Source organism: Scyliorhinus torazame, chromosome 7 (assembly GCF_047496885.1).
Source record: "Scyliorhinus torazame isolate Kashiwa2021f chromosome 7, sScyTor2.1, whole genome shotgun sequence".
Lineage (NCBI taxonomy): Eukaryota > Metazoa > Chordata > Chondrichthyes > Carcharhiniformes > Scyliorhinidae > Scyliorhinus > Scyliorhinus torazame.
This window is the reverse complement of record NC_092713.1, coordinates 222,021,979-222,028,800: the sequence shown is the minus strand read 5'-3', so window position 1 is coordinate 222,028,800 and position 6,822 is coordinate 222,021,979.

Here is a 6,822-nt window from a genome sequence, read left to right as displayed (position 1 = left end):
TTTTGGCCAAACATAACAATACGTAGTGTTTCTTTTACACAACAATAAAGCAATATAAATAACCGTGGCCAGTTTTAAACAAATAAATAAGTAATATATAAACAAAAACTAAATGGCAACTGCCTTGTCCAAAATAAATACTCTCCAAAAATACAATCCAATATACAATTACATATACCAAAAACATATACAATAACAGCCCCGAGAGTCTGTCCGATTCCTCCCCCCCACCCCCCTGGGTTGCTGCTGTTGTCTACTTCTTTTCCATTCCCTCTATCTTTCTGTGAGGTAGTCGACGAACGGTTGCCACCGCCTGGTGAACCCCTGAGCCGAACCCCTTAACACGAACTTAATCCGTTCTAACTTTATAAACCCTGCCATATCGTTTATTCAGGTCTCCACACCTGGGGGTTTGGCTTCCCTCCACATCAACAATATCCTGCGCCGGGCTACAAGGGACGCAAAGGCCAACACGTCAGCCTCTCTCGCCTCCTGCACTCCCGGCTCTTCTGCAACCCCAAATATAGCCAACCCCCAGCTTGGTTCGACCCGGACCCCCACCACCTTCGAAAGCACCCTTACCACCCCCACGCAGAACCCCTGTACTGCCGGGCATGACCAAAACATGTGGGTGTGATTCGCTGGGCCTCTCGAGCATCTCGCACACCTATCCTCTACCCCAAAAAGTTTACTAAGCCGTGCTCCAGTCATATGCGCCCTGTGTAGCACCTTAAATTGTATCAGGCTTAGCCTGGCACACGAGGACGATGAGTTTACCCTACGTAGGGCATCAGCCCACAGCCCCTCCTCAATCTCCTCCCCCAGTTCTTCCCATTTCCCTTTCAGCTCATCTACCATGATCTCCCCCTCGTCCCTCATCTCCCTGTATATGTCCGCCACCTTACCGTCCCCCACCCATGTCTCTGAGATCACTCTATCCTGCACTTCCTGCGTCGGGAGCTGCGGGAATTCCCTCACCTGTTGCCTCGCAAAAGCCCTCAATTGCATATACCAAAATGCATTCCCTTGGGGCAACCCATATTTCTCCGTCAGCGCTCCCAGACTCGCAAACGTCCCATCTACAAATAGATCTCTTAGTTGTACTACCCCAGCTCTTTGCCATGCTCCAAATCCCCCATCCATTCTCCCCGGAACGAACCTATGATTGTTTCTTATCGGGGACCGCACCGAAGCTCCCCTATGCCGTCTCCACTGCCCCCAAATTTTCAATGTAGCCACCACCACCGGGCTTGTGGTGTATTTCTTTGGTGAGAACGGCAACGGCGCCGTCACCATTGCTTGCAGGCTAGTCCCCCTGCAGGACGCCCTCTCCAATCTCTTCCACGCCGCTCCCTCCCCTTCTCCCATCCACTTACACACCATTGGAACATTGGCGGCCCAGTAGTACTCACTTAGGCTCGGTAGTGCCAGCCCCCCCCTGTCCCTACTACGCTGCAAGAATCCCCGCCTCACTCTCGGGGTCTTCCCAGCCCACACAAAACTCAATGCTCTTCTCAATTCTTTTGGAAAAAAAGCCTTCGTGATCACCACCGGGAGGCACTGAAACACAAAAAGGAATCTCGGGAGGACCACCATTTTAACCGCCTGCACCCTACCTGCCAATGACAGGGACACCATGTCCCATCTCTTGAAATCCTCCTCCATCTGTTCCACCAACCGTGTTAAATTGAGCCTATGAAATGTACCCCAATTCTTGGCTATCTGGATCCCCAGGTACCGGAAGTCCCTTGTTACCTTCCTCAACGGTAAATCCTCTATCTCTCTGCTCTGCTCCCCGGATGCACCACAAATAACTCACTTTTCCCCATGTTCAGTTTATACCCTGAAAAATCCCCAAACTCCCCAAGTATCCGCATTATCTCTGGCATCCCCTCCGCCGGGTCCGCCACATATAGCAACAAATCATCCGCATACAGAGATACCCGGTGTTCTTCTCCTCTTTCTCCCCCCCCCCCCCCCCCCCCCCCCCAGTACTCCCCTCCACTTCCTGGAACCCCTCAGTGCTATGGCCAGGGGTTCAATCGCCAATGCAAACAACGGGGACAGAGGACATCCCTGCCTCGTCCCTCTATGGAGCCGAAAATAGTCAGACCCCCGTCCATTCGTGACCACGCTCGCCATCGGGGCCCTATACAGCAACTGTACCCACCTGATATACCCGTCCCCAAAGCCAAATCTCCTCAACACCTTCCACAAATAATCCCACTCCAGTCTATCAAATGCTTTCTCGGCATCCATCGCCACCACTATCTCCGCTTCCCCCTTTGGTGGGGGCATCATCATTACCCCTAGCAGCCTCCGTATATTTGTATTTAGCTGTCTCCCCTTCACAAACCCAGTTTGGTCCTCATGGACCACCCCCGGGACACAATCCTCTATCCTCATTGCCATTACCTTGGCCAGAATCTTAGCATCCACATTCAGGAGGGAAATGGGCCTGTATGACCCGCATTGCAGCGGGTCTTTTTCCTTCTTTAGGAGGAGCGATATCGTTGCCTCTGACATAGTCGGGGGCAGCTGCCCCCTTTCCCTCCCCTCATTAAAGGTTCTCATCAGTAGCAGGGCCAGCAAGTCCAAATATTTCTTATAGAATTCAACTGGGAATCCGTCTGGTCCCGGGGCCTTCCCCGCCTGCATGCTCCCAATCCCTTTCACTACTTCCTCCGTCTCAATCTGTGCTCCCAGCCCTACTCTCTCCTGCTCCTCCACCTTAGGAAATTCCAGCTGATCCAGAAAGCACATCATTCTCTCCTTCCCGTCCGGGGGCTGCGCTTCATATAATCTTTAATAAAATGCCTTGAACACTCCATTCACTCGCTCCGCTCCATCTCTCCCTCCTCATCTCTCACCCCCCCCCCATCTCCCTCGCTGCTCCCCTTTTCCTCAGTTGGTGGGCCAACAACCTACTCGCCTTCTCCCCATATTCGTACTGTACACCCTGTGCCTGCCTCCATTGTGCCTCTGCATTACCCGTAGTCAACAAGTCAAATTCTACATGTAGCCTTTGCCTTTCCCTGTACAGTCCCTCCTCCGGTGCCTCCGCGTATTGTCTGTCCACCCTCAGAAGTTCTTTCAACAACCGCTCCCTTTCCCTACCCTCCTGCTTTCCTTTATGTGCCCTAATAGATATCAGCTCCCCTCTAACCACTGCCTTCAGTGCCTCCCAGACCACTCCCACCTGTACCTCCCCATTATCATTAAGTTCCAAGTACCTTTCAATACACCCCCTCACCCTTAAACACACCCCCTCATCTACCAATAATCCCATGTCCATTCTCCAGGGTGGAAGCTGTTGTTTTTCTTCCCCTATCTCCAGGTCCACCCAGTGTGGAGCATGATCCGAGATGGCTGTAGCCGTGTACTCCGTCCCCGTCACCTTTGGGATCAGTGCCCTTCCCAAAACAAAAAAATCTATTCGTGAAAATACTTTGTGTACATAGGAGAAAAACGAAAACTCCTTACTCCTAGGTCTACTAAATCTCCAGGGATCTACTCCTCCCATCTGCTCCATAAAATCCTTAAGCACCCTAGCTGCAGCCGGCCTCCTTCCGGTCCTGGACCTCGATCTGTCCAGCCCTGGGTCCAGCACCGTATTAAAGTCTCCACCCATTACCAACTTCCCCACTTCTAGGTCCGGGATTCGTCCTAACATACGCCTCATAAAATTGGCATCATCCCAGTTCGGGGCATACACATTCACTAATACCACCGCTTCCCCTTGCAGTTTGCCACTCACCATCACGTATCTGCCCCCACTATCCGCCACTATAGTCTTTGCCTCAAACATTACCCGCTTCCCCACTAGTATGGCCACCCCCGTTTTTTGCATCTAGCCCCGAATGAAACACCTGCCCACCCATCCTTTGCGAAGTCTAACCTGGTCTATCAGCTTCAGATGCGTCTGCTGAAGCATAACCACATCTGCCTTAAGTTTCTTTAGGTGTGCGAGTACCCGTGCCCTCTTAATCGGCCCGTTCAGCCCTCTCACATTCCACGTGATCAACCGGGTTGGGGGGGCTCTTTACCCCCCTTGACGACTAGCCATTTCCTTTTTCAATCCAGCTCCTCACCCGGTTCCCACGTAGCTGTATCCCCCCCCCCCCCCAGGCGGCGCCCCCCCCCCCCCCCCCCCCCGCCCCGACCCCCCCCCCCACCCCTCCCATACCAGCTCCCCCTTCTCCCCAGCAGCAGCAACCCAGTTAACACCCCCCCCCCCACCAGCTAGATCCCAAGCTAGCGTAATTGCACCCCCCATGTTGCTCCCAGAAGTCAGCAAACTCTGGCCGACCTCGGCTTCCCCCCGTGACCTCGGCTCACACTGTGCGAGGCCCCCTCCTTCCTGCTTCCCTGTTCCCGCCATGATTACCATAGCGCGGGAACCAAGCCCGCGCTTCCCTTTTGGCCCCGCCCCCAATGGCCGGCGCCCTCAGCTCCTCATCCTCCCTCACCCCCTCCCCCACGACATGGGGAAGAGAGAGAAGTTACAGGGTCGCAGGTTTAACAACTTGGGAAGTCCCCTTTTCCCCCCTTCATCCCACAAATTCACCCCCCCCCCCCCCACTTTTGTCCCAAACGTTCTTTTTCTGGCCCGCTCACTCCAGCTTCTCCTCGACAATAAATGTCCACGCCTCATCTGCCGTTTCGAAGTAGTGGTGTTTCCCTAGATGTGTGACCCACAGTCTTGCTGGTTGCAGCATTCCGAATTTGACCTTCCTTTTATGCAACACCGCCTTGGCCCAATTAAAGCTTGCCCTCCTTCTTGCCACCTCCGCACTCCAATCTTGATATACGCGGATCACCGCATTCTCCCACCTAATGCTCCGAGTTTTCTTTGCCCATCTGAGGACCATCTCTCTGTCCTTGTATCGGAAAAATTTCACCACTATTGCTCGAGGAATTTCTCCAGCCCTCGATCTTCGCGCCATAACCCGATAGGCTCCCTCCACCTCCAGCGGACCCGTCGGGGCCTCCGATCCCATTAACGAGTGCAGCATCGTGCTCACATATGCCCCGACGTCCGCCCCTTCTGCACCTTCGGCAAGACCAAGAATCCTTAGGTTCTTCCTCCTCGCATTATTCTCCAGCACCTCCAGCCTTTCCACACATCTTTTGTGTTGTGCCTCGTGGATCTCCGTTTTCACCACCAGGCCCTGTATGTCGTCCTCATTCTCAGCAGCCTTTGCCTTCACGACCCGAAGCTCCTGTTCCTGGGTCTTTTGCTCCTCCTTTAGCCCCTCAATCGCTTGTAATATCGGGGCCAACAGCTCCCTTCTTCATCTCCTTTTTGAGTTCATCTACGCAACGCCGCAGGAACTCTTGTTGGTCAGGGCCCCATATTAAACTGCCTCCTTCCGATGCCATCTTGCTTTGTGCCTGCCTTCCTGGCCGCTGCTCTAGAGGATCAACCGCGATCCGGCTACTTTCCTCTCTTTTTTCCATCCGTGTCCAGGGGGGATTCCCTTCTGGATTACCGCACAGTGTTATTTGCCGTTAAAATTGCTGATGGGGCTCCTATTAAGAGCCCAAAAGTCCGTTCCACCGGGAGCTGCCGAAACGTGCGACTCAGCTGGTCATCGCCGCACCCGGAAGTCGTACACCCCTAATATTAATCACTCCACAATTCTCAGCTGCATAAGCTCTGGATCTACCCTAAACCCCTCTACCTCACTACTTTTCTTTCCCCCCTTTAAGAAGCTCCCTAAAAAACCCTCTTCTCCCTTGAGGTTCCTTAAGACCTATCTCTTTGATAAAGCTTTTGGTCATCTTTCCAGATTTCTCCTGTGGGTTGCCAAAAAATGGACAGAAACACTGGTGAAGTGCTTTGGAATGCTTTACTGTACTTTAAAATGCTATGTTTTTCTGTGCTGCAGAATTAAATTTTGACTAAATTTTTCATGTTGCTAATCAGGAGGATGGGGGAGTAAGCTATCAATTTACCCACAGTAGTCATCACTGGTAAGTTTAAAAATGACTGCTTTGTCACTTGGAAATTGGTAATACAAACTGTTCCAAGTGATTCCTGTTGCGATAAAATCTGATATATTAAAATCTTGTTCATTGTTGCGCTTAAAGTACATACTTTGTAACTTGTTTTTAATTTTAAAACAACAAGACCTTCAGTTAGCTAGCCTGAATTAGGGCTACAAAAAAGCCCCACGTGTTAATTAAGTGTTAAATTAGGCACTGTTTCTGTGCCTGTTTGGTGTACACTAAGGACTAATAAAATGCAATTAAGGATTAGATTGGGCACAGCTGTGATGTCTTGCACAATTAACCGTGTGCCACCCACTCAAAATTACAACTTGCAAAAGTGGCCAGGTGGATTTTGATGGAACTAAAATGTAGCGTGCACATGTCTCAGCCTCTTCTGAACATAGAGTTCATGTTTGCAATGACAGTCACGTGAAAAGTTGACAGATTGCATATTTATGGGGTGAGACCAGGGTATAATTACACGTGACTTGACCATCCTAAAATCTAAAGTGCCACATATAATTTAACATGACATAACATGTTCTCTGCAGTTATAGCCAATAAAGAAATGTCAGGTTCTTTTTAAATGTAATGGTTTTCCAATAGCATACAATTGTGAAGCTTTGCAATTACTAGTTAATCGCTGTAGGGAGGTGGTAAATCACAAATGTCATTTACAACAGATTCTGTTCACTTACTCTTCGTTTCTCCATTGCTCACACATGTTGCTCTGCTGCATGCATTTACTCCATGATCTTCTGTTACTTGCAACACCCCTCCATTTACCATACATACCATGATTCCACAGAATGCCTGCTCGTATTCATT